The sequence below is a fragment of the Poecilia reticulata genome, chromosome 5, assembly GCF_904066995.2.
Source record: "Poecilia reticulata chromosome 5, P_reticulata-male-v2, whole genome shotgun sequence".
Classification (NCBI taxonomy): Eukaryota; Metazoa; Chordata; class Actinopteri; order Cyprinodontiformes; family Poeciliidae; genus Poecilia; species Poecilia reticulata.
The window spans coordinates 30,286,318-30,300,267 of record NC_088834.1 but is presented as its reverse complement, the minus strand read 5'-3'; the positions used below and the strand labels follow the sequence as shown (position 1 = coordinate 30,300,267).

The 13,950-nt window shown below is 39.6% G+C and overlaps 1 long non-coding RNA gene across 1 annotated transcript; it reads right to left on the bottom strand.

Annotated features, from left to right (window-relative positions):
- Positions 1 to 3,810: 3,810 nt before the first annotated feature.
- Positions 3,811 to 12,875, bottom strand: LOC103465394 (uncharacterized). The gene is made up of 4 exons (XR_014087675.1): positions 12,798 to 12,875; positions 4,484 to 4,644; positions 4,334 to 4,396; positions 3,811 to 4,212 (listed from the first exon to the last, which is right to left on the bottom strand). It is a non-coding gene; the product is annotated as an uncharacterized LOC103465394 (long non-coding RNA).
- Positions 12,876 to 13,950: the final 1,075 nt, after the last annotated feature.

The following is a 13,950-nucleotide window of genomic DNA, read 5'->3' as shown; positions in this document are numbered from 1 at the left end:
CAACACATACAACAAACAGAACCAAACAAGCAGGCGGCCCCCTGTGGCCGATGGCATCTCTGAAGCTGGTGGTGAGCGGGGAAGTCCTGCAAAAGAAAAGAAAGGTCAAACAAAACAAAACCCAAACAAAGACGGGGTGGGCAGGCAGGTCAGGGAAGAGCCACCTCTGTAGAGCAGAGCTGGGTGGAGAAGCCGACTCAGCTCCAAGCCAACTTCAACTCTTCTCCCCACTCACGCGCTGGAGCAGGCTGCTTTTATAGCAAGGACTCGCTGGCCCTGGCGAATCCTGGTCCCGCCCCTTCTGCTCCGCCTCAGGACAAAACAATTAATAAATGACGGATCCCTCCACGTAGAGTGCAGGGGGATGTCACAGAGGAGAATTGCTTGTTTCACCAGTATGCTCTCCCATAGAGTTGCATCTTCATGGCTCCCTGGCTCCGCCCCTATTCCACTGAGGATCATACCATTTTTTACTTAAAAGAAACTTTTCAGCATGTCCTGTCTAGCAGTGTGTCACTCAGAATTGTTTATTGAGTATTAAAATGAGGTCCAACAGACTTACTTTCACAAGCTGAGCCTTAAGATTTTCCACGCCAGGATTTTCCACTTTAAAACTTTATTAGAAACTGCTTTGGGTTTATTTCAAATGTAAGGGACATGGAGACAAAAGAAAAAGAACATTCCAGTTTATGATGTCATACTTGGCAGGGAAGATGTTCCGTACCCACTTTGGCCAGTAATTACCTATAATCTGTTGGTCTACTATAATGAAATGATGCAGATATAAGAATGCAGTTATTTTTAGTAGTATTCATACCCAATTAGCTATCATTTGATGAAAATTATGCTGGATGTGTTGGAAAGGCATTTTTAAGTCCTGTGAATAAGCCGTTTCCAAAACAGAAATGCTAAAAATATTTTTTCCAAAACTCTCAAAAAGATACAGAGCATAAACATAACCGATCCAGTTCTGTTTATGTTGCTTCAAGAAATGTTTTCTCTAACAGCACCATCATGATAGTTTTATATAACTTCTGTTGAGAAGTAATAATGTGCTTTATGTTGGTTACTTTTAGCTAAAGATAAACAGTTTCCTGGTAGTTTTATCATTGAAGAATAAAAGCTTGGAACTGGGACAGAGTCTCTAGAAACTGGTAAGAAGTGTGTGTACAGCTTGTGATATATTTTTTTATTGTTTTGACCAACCTTTGCTTTACTACTTTAACCTTCTTTATTGCTGAATTGTCCAATGTTGGTCAAGTTCACATCTCTCTGTTGACTCCCTGGTGTTAAGGATCTTGATTGAGTCATTTTTGTGGTGCCATTTAATTTAAATAAACCCAACCAGCTGTCTGGAGTGTGTGTTGGGCCATCTGTCTCGAGATGTTAACACCAATATTACCTACAGTTTTCAGGATGACCTCAATGATGATCCTTGGCTTAATTTTATTTATTTATTTTACACCTTGCACAATTAGCCTCTTCAGTCTAGGTTTGGGTTTTACTTCATACCATGTCTTTGGAATTTCTTTTTACCATGTGGAAAAAAAACTACTTTGCATTGTGGTCTTCAGAACATGACCACCTTTAGAGTGTATTTAACACCAGCCCTGTTTAGTCTGGGTGGTGTGAATGAACAATTGACATCTGATGGCGACCAAGAAAAACTCTGGTCTGCCTACAAACCTCGCTCTCGGTTCGGATGAAGTGAACTTCAGTTCGGTTCGAATACATATGTGAATGAAATTGAACCAGAGACCGCTCCAATATCAGGAAGAGTGGACTATTCAAGGTAAATAAAACAAAAACACACACTGGGGGGAGAAATGGCTAAAATCTGACTGTACTCCATTTCGTGAAGAAGGAAGTTGAGGGTCTTCTAATGGATGGTAGACAGTGAAGGCAATCCAGCAGGTGACTGAATGCTATTCATTAGCCTTTCCTATGCAAACACAAGTGAGTGGAAATCGACAGCAGATGAAGATACCAAAAAACTATGAAAGGACTAATGTTTTAAATGTTAAAGAGGCAGTATTATATGAAATGGATTAATTTAGACTTTACATCATGTTCTAATTTTTTTCCCTCATCATAAACATACCTGGAGTGTTACCATAATTCTTTCATGCATGTTTGAGAAATCCTTTAATTTCCCATTCAGCTGTTGGGATGACTTCCTGAAGGCGGAGTTTCAGAAAGAGCAGGAGTTTTAAAGAGACAGTGTTACAATGGACTCTTTGCACCTCAGCTTCCGCGTTCGGGGAAAAGCGGCTCGATTGTTTCCGATCCAATAAAAATATCATTTTACACTAGGTGCTTGCAGGGCTTGGCCAAAGTTTGTACATCGATCCGAAGCCACAACAAGTAAACTGGAGAAAGGTTTTAAGATGTAGCCTCGTTACACATTCACTAACACGAAGGTGAGTTTTACTTAAACTTTGTTGCTAACATTAACCTTAGCTTATGCTAGTAGGCAATATTCTCGGACATTGTTCTTGTAAAAATGTGCTATTTAAGTATCTAAACATTCTAACGGACAATGTTTTTATCTTATTTTCAAGTATATTATGTGTGTTTATTGTCGTTAGTGTCAGAGACTAACGGGGAGGTTACGGTTCGGGCTTTTAGCTTCCGAATCGTGACGAAGCACAACAAGCCTCTTAGCTTAACAGTAGCGCAGCTCTGGGTGTCAGAGTTCTGGTTCAGCTGACTGTTCAGGTTCAAAGTTGCTGCTTTTAGAAAAATAAGACCGTGTCCCTTAAGGTCTCCGTGTTATTTCGTTTTATTGCCTTTGCATGGTTCTTACGAAGAGCTCAGATAGGACGGTGTTTACAGCAGTGTGTGCAGGCGGATCAGTTGCTCGGTTGTCTGGCTCTGGTCTGCTCTCTCGTTCCCATAAACTCGCTCTTTCAGGCTGAATACAGAAGTGATTCCATGGAAATAACTCAGGGAGGCTCCTTTATTCACCATCCGTCTCCCCGGTATTTTTAGGCTGGTCCGGAGTGAAGTGAAGGCTGCAAACTTTGTGTTGTGCAGAGTTAGCTTTAACTGGTAGTGGCAAATATTTACAAGCCACCATCTTCTTAATTCAGGATCGCTTGGAAATTAATGAAAATTAGGAAGACAACAATGTTCATATTGTTTTTATTGCGTCTGATATACGACTTCGTCTTTTCTAGCAGTCATGGTAATTCAAAGCGGAAACAAGTGAGCCGCATTAGCTCCTGGAGATGTGACGTCAACGCCGCAGGTGCAAAGAGCCCATTTCTAGACGTTAATTAAATAAAAATTATTTTAAGTCATATTTGACTTATAGCATTTTTATAACAACTGAAGGTTGTACAATAAAATGGGTACCATGTGACTGGAAAATACAAACTACTGCCCCTTTAAAAATATTAAATGTGTAATTTTGACAAGTTTGCTCATTATCCTCAATTTAGCACAAAACTAAATCAGATAGGAATGTTATATTTGATTTAGCTAAATATTAATTCAAGACACCAATAATAGTAATGATAATGGTGCTCATGAATATATCCTTGTAAAACAAACTAAAGACAAAAAAACCATTTCTTAAATATTCAGGTTTGATGCATATAATCACTGTGATTGTTCTCAGTAGTAAAATAAGTTCTTAAAAATACAACCGGACTATAATCTTTGCCGGTGGTAATAGTGAATGAATAAATCCTGCAGTGTATTTTCTAAATTTCAGATTATCTTAAGCATGTTAGTTGAACAAAAAAAAAATACAATAAAATTTAAAATTCACTATTAGGCTGGAGGCGTGGTGCTGTAAAAGTGCCGACACGAGCAAGACGACAAGCAGGCAATATATGACAGGAAATAAACTCATGTTTCTATGATCAATAATTTACAGCAGAGAAATGAGTGCAGCAGCATCCAGGTCCCAGAGGAAGTCCAAGGTTAATGGCGTACATGCATTAACGGGCTGAAATGCTAGAGGTCGCTTGACAGGCCATGACAGATATGAAGATGTTATTGTTGTGCTGTGAATGACAAGAAACAGCGCCAAACCCGCCGCATCCTACAACTATGTGAAAAACACTAAAACGTTCAAAGCAACAAACGTAAAAACCCGTCAGACATACAAGATCATTTCTTTCTATTACAGCTCTGCAGCAGGAAATCAGCACTCTGGGTAGAGAATATACTCACCGGGATTCTCTGTACTTTGGAGAAGCCATGCTGCTTGATATGACAGCAGGGGAGACGAAGAGTATGTAATCACAGGAGTAGAATGGTTAGCAGAAGCATTCAGTGTAAAATAAGCCACCATCAAAGGCCACGTCTTAAGTGCTTTGCTCACCTTTTGCTTCTTCTGCCTATGTTTTCTGCTTGTTTCACATCTATTCCTGGATGTAACCACTACCTGAGACCAATGTGAACCGACAGTCTCATTGAAAATGCTTGTATGAGGAGTGACAGTAAACAAAGATGTCACATTTCAACTGCTTACTTTTCAACACATTCATGTTTCCACCTGCCCTTTATTTTTAGCTTGAATTGAGGTTTCTCCACAGGTAGTCAATGCATCAATTCCACCTCCTTACAGTGTTGTTTCTTTATCTGGTGCTTGTATTTTCCTCTAGAGCACAGGAAATCCTTTTTCTAAATTTCCTTCCCAACAGATAAAGAAAAAAAATAAAGCAAAGAATTGTGGAAACATAGCTCACATTATACATTTCGCAATCGCAGTGCATCCATTAAATAAGTTCAATTACAATCAAGTGAATAAGTTTGTTCATGCGATCAATAGTAATACAACACTCGTCATGTCATCATCCTACCACTTCCTGTCATCTTGTTCGTCTTTTCCACTAGTTGTAACATCTGCTTTAAACAGTAGTTGTTGACTATGTGACTTGTGTGATCTGAAAAAAGTGTTTACTTTGCCGTTTTGTAAAATACACTCATTTTAATATGGCCAAAAAACCACCTCATTGTAGCACATAAATCTTTATTGAAAAATGTAATTTTGTTTCCATTAAGCAAATTTATTTTCTGAATTCTAATTTGCGCAATTATATGGCCAATGGAAACACAGCTGCTGACTTGCAGCATTCCTCCTGGATGAACATTTGCTTGTGTTTGGACCAAAGCAATTTTTTTTCTTCCTTAAACTAAGAAATGAAGTAGACAAAAGCAGTGGTCAGCAACTTTACCACTGTCTTGTGTTTTGCCAAATAAATTTTGCCAGAGCCAATAAAGCAGCACCACCCTTTGAAAAACCACAATATATCTGTTTGTTCTAAATACCTAACATAGAAATTTTTTTTGTTTTACGACTAAATCAAGAAACAGCAATTTAATGTCTATTTTAGGTTATAGAATAAAGAAAAACCTACTTTTACAAAACTAGATACATTTTCTTGAAATCTACAGTAATTTCTCATAAGACAAAAAGCACAAAAAAACCCATTAAACATAACAAGGAAGTTTCCACAGATATATAAAATATCTACAAAAAAAGAAAACATCGTTTGACGTTTTATTTATTTACACTGCTGTACTCATCTGAACTTTCCACCAAATAAATACTGCATTGCAGTACATGTTTTACATTGAAGATTATCAAGCATGATCTTTGGTATAAATAATGACATTTGGAAGGTAATCCATTGCAGCCTTATTTTAAAGACACATTTGGTGGCATAAAGCATTTGTTCAATTCAACTTCCTCTCTCTCTGTTGTTCCTGTTTGTCAGGCTGAAACAGCAGACTGTAATGATAGCACGGAGTCCTCTCGCTCCAGTTTGTCTACGTTCTCAATACTGCATCTATAGAGCAGAGAGGGGATATGTAGAGTATGACTCATAAATACTCTGCATTGTTTGGGATAAGGGCAACGTGAACAAAAGGCCCATTCAAATTTCCAATGAGAATACCATGTACCATTCCACTTTGAGTGCAACATTACAGTGGTTAAAGGGCTCTGCATGGTCGAGTCAAACTGCAGAAATCAGTTATGATTGTTGCAGTTGCATGACAAAAATCGAGTCATTTTGTTCTCAGCTGTGTAAAATCCAAAAAATTGCTTGTTGGCAATGACTACCATTGGTTTTAGCTTTATATGTCAATGTGACAACTATATACGTATATATAGTGACAAAATATATATATATATATATATATATATATATATATATATATATATATATATACGTGTGATATATAAAAGGAAAATGGATGTTGTGCTTGGCTACTAATTGTCAACATTACAACAACTAGATAAAACTCAAGAGTATCACACTTCACAGGTCAGGAAAAAGTTTTAAACAAAAAGAAGTAGCTCAGTTATGCTAGCTTGACTTTGACAGTTAACATAAACGTGCTGCGAAATTCAGTGTTTCAGATCAGTTTTTTTAAAAAAAAGGTGACCCAAACACATCATCATCAGTAGAGCAGCTGCTTAAATTAGATAATCAACCACTGCTGTGTTCAATCGCCTATTAATAGTTGGAATATGAACAACCCTAAAATCATAACACTGTAACAGACTGAATGCTCTGTTGTTTGTGTGGGACGTGTTTTTTGGTATTGAATCCTGATGACTAGTGTAGCTGTTGTCAGTCAGTTGTTGTGGTGATATATCTGTGTAGTCTATTCGAAACCGTGAGGAAAAAAGAAATTCAGTGGTTTTGAGTTGTTCCTCAGCTGTTTTTCTGTGTTATTTTTCCCTTTGCTGTGTCACACTGCACTAAATTAATAACACCTGCATCTCCGGGTTTCATTTTGTTAATGGGAATGTTTTACTGTGGCAGAGCAGCCATTGATGACACGTAAAAGAATTGTCTTTTTTGGCCCCCAGGGTTGTGCGCATGCACAAAATTTCTTGATGTAAACAATAACATGCAACGTGTTTATAGAGTGATTGGTCTGAATTTCTTGGGTGGGTTTGTTTATGCTGGTGTTTCAGTCAGAGAGCAGGATGGACAGTTCTGACGAGCAACTGTCTGAGGCCATGAGGAAATGCATATTGTTGCACTAAAAAACTAACCTCCCCCATCTGCCTTTGTTTTCTTTTGATAACATAGAAAATTAAATGAAATGTTGGAGCTCGACAATCATTTTGTCTGCCTTGGAACTTGTAATAGCCGTTCCTCTGTGCCATTTTCACTTTGTTTACTGTACGGCCATGAGCCACATATGATAACACACCATGATGTGTACTGCAGCTGGAGGGGTTTACAGGAATTCACCTGGTTGTGTCTTGTGGACGTTTATGACTAATGAGCGCATGTGAAAGCCAAACTACATGATCACACTTTGATTTCGGTCTAACCCTTTGGAGATCTATGTTGCTCAGTTCACTTGATCAACTACATATTTTTAGTTATTTCAACAAGGTAGAAGTCCACCTCTGTAGCAGTCTAGCTAGCTGTTAGCTTGTTTATCAGGTAGAGTAACAAGAACAACTTTATTGTGTTCCCCGTGTCTCGTTGAATTAGCTTTTACTTTGCTGATATTCTACTAGATTGGGGATTATTTTTTGACAACAGCAGCAGAACTGGATACCAATGTAGGTATGTAAAGAAACGTCTGCTCCCGGAGAGCACGGTGAAGAATGAAAGTAATGAGCGCAGCGTTTGTCAGTCTGAGCCTTCCACAGCTCTCGTCCAGGCACAGACGGCTTTTTCTCTGTGAGCCCCAGAGAAGAGCTCTGCAAGCTGCCTGTCATGTGTCCCGCGGCGCTCCGAGAGGGCTCCGGGTCTTTTAATTCCCAGCCAATCTTCTGTCCATCACGCCACTTTATCCTTACTTCGGAGCTCAGCTCAGGTCCACAAAGTGTCACTTTTCTGACACGTCTCCCAGCTCGCACCTTGACAAAAAACTGCTAAAAAAATTATTGTCAGCTCCTCCCCACCTCCAACTTGCTTTCAATGTGAAAAACAAATCACTGACCGGGGAGCAAAGGCTGCCCGCCAACACGCTCCACAACAATCCAATCTAAATTTGACTTCTGCTGGCAGCATGTGTTTGGGATGAGGATGAAACCCTAAAAATAAAGAGTGCTGGGTTCAGCAAATGTCAGCTCACCCTTTGCTAATCAGGCGACCCGAGCAGTTCCTGGCAACTGACCCACAGGAGGCGCTGTGTGTTGATAATAATGAGCAGAGGATGCTGCTGCAAAATGTGCACAGCCCAGGAGAAAGGAAGGGAAGCAGCCTTTGGATGCTGCCATTCTCAGGAGATTTCCATGAATAAAGGATTAGCCACAAGCTGCGAGTCAAGCTCCGGTTCTTCCAGTTGCTTAACATATTTAAAGCTGAATTTTTCACCAGCAGAACAGGCAGCTTAAGTCAAAGGAGATTGGGCAGCACTTTGACAGAGTAATACTGTAACTCTAAGAGAAGAATAGGAAGGTGAATTCCAAAAATTAAACAAATAGAGACTCAATTTTGTGGAAGGCTCCAGTACAATTTAGAAGTGCATTGGCAGGAGAGCTTATGGTGAAAACCAAAGCAAAAATGACTTAAACAAAACCACACTTTATTCAATTAGTATTAAACTACAAGGAGTTAAAAAAACAACAACAACACATCCACAAACACAAAGAACCATTTTAAACATTTCACCTAACAATCACTGGAGCTGATCTTACTACCTTCAAAAACCAGAAGACCATCAGTCAAGCCAGCTGCAGTCCTACTCCATTCCGTTTTATGGATATTTTCCAGGATAGCAGGAAGGCAAATTTCAACAACTTGATGCTACTTTGTTTAATCACTGAACATTGACCAGCTATACAACTGCAACATGAAACTCTCCCCCTCTACATTGTGTTGGAATTTACAATTCTGCCACAGGAGGGAGCTCACACAAGAAATGGAAGGGTCCTTCATATGCTTTGGCTTTGTAAAGGACTGAGTGTCAGACACAATACTCAGCACCTCATCGACAAATGTGTAACACTGAAATAGAAGAGCTATTATGTGTGGCCACTGTCACAGGATGGAGCTCTTATACAGAGCTGCTCTGTTTAATCACTAAACGCAGACCACCAGCTGGGAAGACTGGAAGAAACCACTACCACCCAGGGACCTGAAAACACTGGAAGACAGGACCTCTAGATCACCTCTAGAACAATTACATGGAGTTATTTGCAACACCAGCTCAGCCAGCACCCCCTGCTGGACAAACTACTCACCATGTAAAGTTTCCTTTAAGAATTTCTAATTTTCTATAAATGAGTCAGACAAAGATAAAAACTGGTTCTACAGAACCATGTGGAGAACCCAACTGACTTCAGTTTGAGAAGGTTATATTCTACAAATCAAACTGTGAACATTACCTTGGTGACCTCTGACCTGCAGCTTCAGCAGAATGACTTTCTGCAGCCATTTAACTGTATTTGCCAAAGCCTTGGCAGCCATCTTTCTTTCACATCAAAACTGATTTTCAACCATGAACTTCAGATTCCAACTTGCTAGTTGCATCAAAACCTCCACAGACCACATGACCACAGCAGCTGGTTGACAAACAGCGTAACAAACCTCAAGACAGAAGGATTTTCAACACAGCTCATCCTTCTCAGCAGAGAATCCAAACAAACCAGCAAACAAGGTGCTTTGGCCTTCATCACCCACAACAGCTCTGACGTTTGGTGCTTTTCTGGGCACGCATTAACTGGTTAATGTGCCGTTTGGTTCTACCCCAGGTACTGAACTTCTCCATGAAAAGGTTCCTCGCTATTGTAGGCCGTGAGCAGCAGCAGAGTGGTCAACTTTGCTGAAGTTTGCAACGATACTCAGCAATGGAGAACTTTGAGGTTCTGGTTCTGGTGGATTAAAATGAACCCAGACATTTTGTCTTATAGAAATTAATTGCTGGCCCAAACATAATGATTAAGACTCAGATCAGCTGATTATTTTGCTATATGTAACCACTGACCGATTTTGCCCTATGATCAGCCCAGATTCTCTGACCTACACTCTATCAAACATTTCACAATCTGACTTCATGAGTAGTGAATGTCTCAGTGGGCAGCAGTGCATGTTGTAAATCGTGTGTAACCAATCACATTAACAAGACTAGGATCACTATGATCTAAATGCAACTTTAACATTATACTAAAAGGAATCATCCCATCTATAACTTGGGTAATAATCACAGTAGTGCCACAACAAATAAATCTCACAAGCCCAGATAACATTCCAGTAAATTATAGCAAAAGTGCACGGAAAACAAAAGAGGATCTCTGAGTCTGAACTCTGCAAGCATTCACACTCTTGAATACCTCCATATTTTGAAGAAGGATTTTACAGAAACTGTAAAAGATATTCACACTTGTCGAACTTAATAACAACAAAGTTCATTGCAATTGTAAAGAGGATAGACCTGCAATCTTTGAGTTGTTCTCGTTCTGGGTTTTGGTTAGCTTGTTTTTTTTTCATCCCAAACTGTTGGTCTACACCAAAACAAAGTAATGTGATTACAACCAGTCAGGAAAGTGTTAACTTGTGATATAGCTATTGTCACAGACTCTTCTGTTACCATGACTGCACATTAATGAGGGACAGCTAGTGTGTTATTTCACCGATCAACAGCAGGGAACAAAAATCACACAGGTAAATATGAATGAGATTTATTAATATATCGCTAGTCATAATGTCGTGCCTGATCAGTGTATCACATCTCATAGAAGATGGAACCTCAGTGCAGACAGCATGTTGAAATACCTGCGTTTTGTCTGTAATGTGGTAGTTTCCCTGTTGTGACTAATCCTGTTCTCTCCAGGGTTTCTGTCAGCTGACACGACGCTGACTTTATTAGAACTGAATCGTGACTGCTGCTCTGGACACGAGGGAGCTCCAGCTCCTGCTTCTTGGTCACATCTAGGGCAGATATTGTAAGACGATGTGTGTATAAACTACAGTTTGCTGATTTCACTCTGGATCCACTGCTCACATTACCTCATTTGATAGAAACTGATGTAAACTGATGTATTTTTGCCTGCAGGAGATATTTAGATATTTTTTGAAGAATAATTTCATCCATTTCACCCTAACAATATTAAAAACTAAAAAAAACATTCTCCTTAAATGAAATTTTTCCTTATGCTCAAAAATATGCATTCATTAAATTTTTTGCAACAAAATTGATTTTTGATCAAATACATTTAAAAAAGACTCATACGCATGTAATTTGATGTGCATAATATTACATTGGTTGTCATTCTATTTTGATAAAATTGTTCCTAGTTTCTGTACTCCTCTAACTTGTGATTCATTCCCAACACTGTTCCTAAGTGTCCATCCAAACTACGAGATGGACCCATGAACATGAGTCCCGACGAAATTATGAGAATGAGAACAGGGGGAGGGGACCACCAATGGAGACCATGGGGCCACCAGGCAGGTCGATGCAGGTCACCTGAGCAGACACCAGCAGACTTTCCCATGGGACCAGGGCGGCCCTTCCCTGGGGGCCCTGGAACATTGAGGGGTCCCCATGCAGACCCAGCTTTTGCTCCAGAGCACAGATCAACGTCATCAGGAGGAAATGGCCGCATTAACCATCTTTCCTCCGCTGGTGGTCCGGCTCAGGGACAGAGGAGCCGGAAACCAGCCGATCTAAATGTCCAAGCAGGAGGGGGGAACTCCCCTAGTGTCAACCCTCTCAAGTCTCCTCCGCTGAGGCAAGTTCAGTCCCCCATGATGGGCTCCCCCTCCGGGAACCTCAAATCTCCTCAAACACCATCCCAGCTCGCTGGCATGCTCAGCGGTCCCGCGGGCCCCAGCGCACCTCCGGCTCCTCCGACATCTGAATTATCAGGTAGAATTAAATATTCTACCTGATTTAGTGGCTTTATGCTCATAGTGGCATTGCATGGTCTCATTCACTTGTTTGATTCTACTTTTGCTTTACCTGGTTATTAACTTGTGTCTGTTGCTTTCAGTTCAATGTGTTTCATTCTATTTGCCATTTTGTCTTTTAACTATGGATCAGGCAAAATGTTTTTAGTTATTCTTCATCCTCTATAATTAAAAAAAATATGAAATTATATGTATATGTTAACTTATGAGCAGCACATAGTATGTCTGATAGTGTCACAGTCTATTACAATACTTGGAGTTTGATATAGACACGTTTGCATGTTGTTTTCATCAGGAAATTCTGCACATGCACACAACGCAAAAGTTGATTCTTTTACATGCCATCCATAGAAATTTTTTTTTCCCATTTTATTCTAAATGGAGCGAAACTATCTAGACTCAAAGAAAAACTGTATTTTTCAAACGACTAATTGTGATTGGTCATTCTAATCATCATGACACTTTTCACTTTTTTGACAGGAAGCTAAGAGTTTAAAGCACAATGTTGTATAAAACCAGACAATCACGGTTAAATTACAAGTTTTTAAACAAAATATCTTTGATCAGAGGCTAATAATTAATATGCAGTGACGTGACGTGAGGTTTCAGTCAGGACATTCAATATTTGTCAACTATACCTGAACAATACACACGTTGTGCAGGACAATGGAAAAACTATGCACCACACCAAGCCACAGGCATCCAATGCTATGCAAATAAATGAAAATATGCCAAGTAAAGCAACAATGCACATATCAATCAATATATCAATGTATATTTTAACAAAATACACAGGCAACAGCACACATAATTGAACAGCCAGCAATTTAGCAAAACTTTTCTGTTCCCCAGTTAAACTCAACTCCATACAGCTCAAATAGCAGATGTGAACAATTACAAGAAAAAATATTAAGTAAAGTCTGTATGAGAATGTAATAGAAAAGTAGCACTCACCCATTACTTGTAAATAAATCCACATGTTGTTGTGCTCAGTGGCGGAGCCAGAGGGGGGGGCAGGGGGGCCAGTGCCCCCCCTGTCATCTGATTTGCCCCTCCAGTGCCCCCCCCCCTGATGATTGACATGTAACAGGTTATTCCTGTACATTATTTGGAATCATTCTAAGTCAACCTAATATCTAAAGAAAAAACCCAATAATAAATATATGAAAAGAAAATGTATAAAACTTTATATAAGTCCATGTGATGACATAAATAAATAGATTTTTATCAGGCGCGATACCAGCCTCCTTTATACTCATAAAAACAAGCTGAAATTGTTCTCCTAGGTGTTTCAGTTGCTGCGCTGTGGTGCAACTCAAAGGCTAAAGCACTTCATACCTGGTGGTGATGGTAAAACACCAATAAGTTATTTATTGATCCTCCGCAAAAAAGAGAAAAAACCGAAGAGGGGCCGACAATGTTCGTAGTTTGGAGCAGAGGTGGCGCTGGAGTTTTTTCGTTGTCCGTCAAAGAAAAAAATCATTTTATTTCCAATTTGTAGTCATCAAATGAAACATTTATTATTTCTCTGCGAGAACGTTTTTGAAATCAGGTAACATTTCACGAAATGACGTGGTTAGAAGGCGACAGAACTCTGATCGTTTCCTGATCCCGCAGTGGGAGAAAAACCCCGCAGAATCGGATCAGCTGCGCTAGTCGCTCCAAAGCCTCTGGTCCGTTAAAGCGTCCAGATCAGAGGTGATTCTCTGACACAGGGGTGCCCAAACTTTTTGAGAGCAAGATCTACTTTTTCTCTCACCAGCCGCCTGAGATCTACCTCATGACACAAAGACATAAAAATTGCAAATTAAACTCTATTGACTTATTTTATATGCGAATATACATCAGTTATAGCAGAAATAATAAAGTGACAGAAAACCTAATCTAGTTTCTTCCTCAGTGAGATTCTGACATGGGAGCAGGTTACTGGTTTCTCAGTCAGAAGCTGGTTGCAAACCTGACGTCAGCAGGTGTCAGTCAGTCATGGTAGATCTGAAATTTGGTTTGATGACCTCAGTATGAAAAACTACAGACTGATAGGAGGAACCAAAGAGCCCAATAAAGGTGAAGGCAAATCTTCTGAAGTCGGGATATAATTAATTTAATT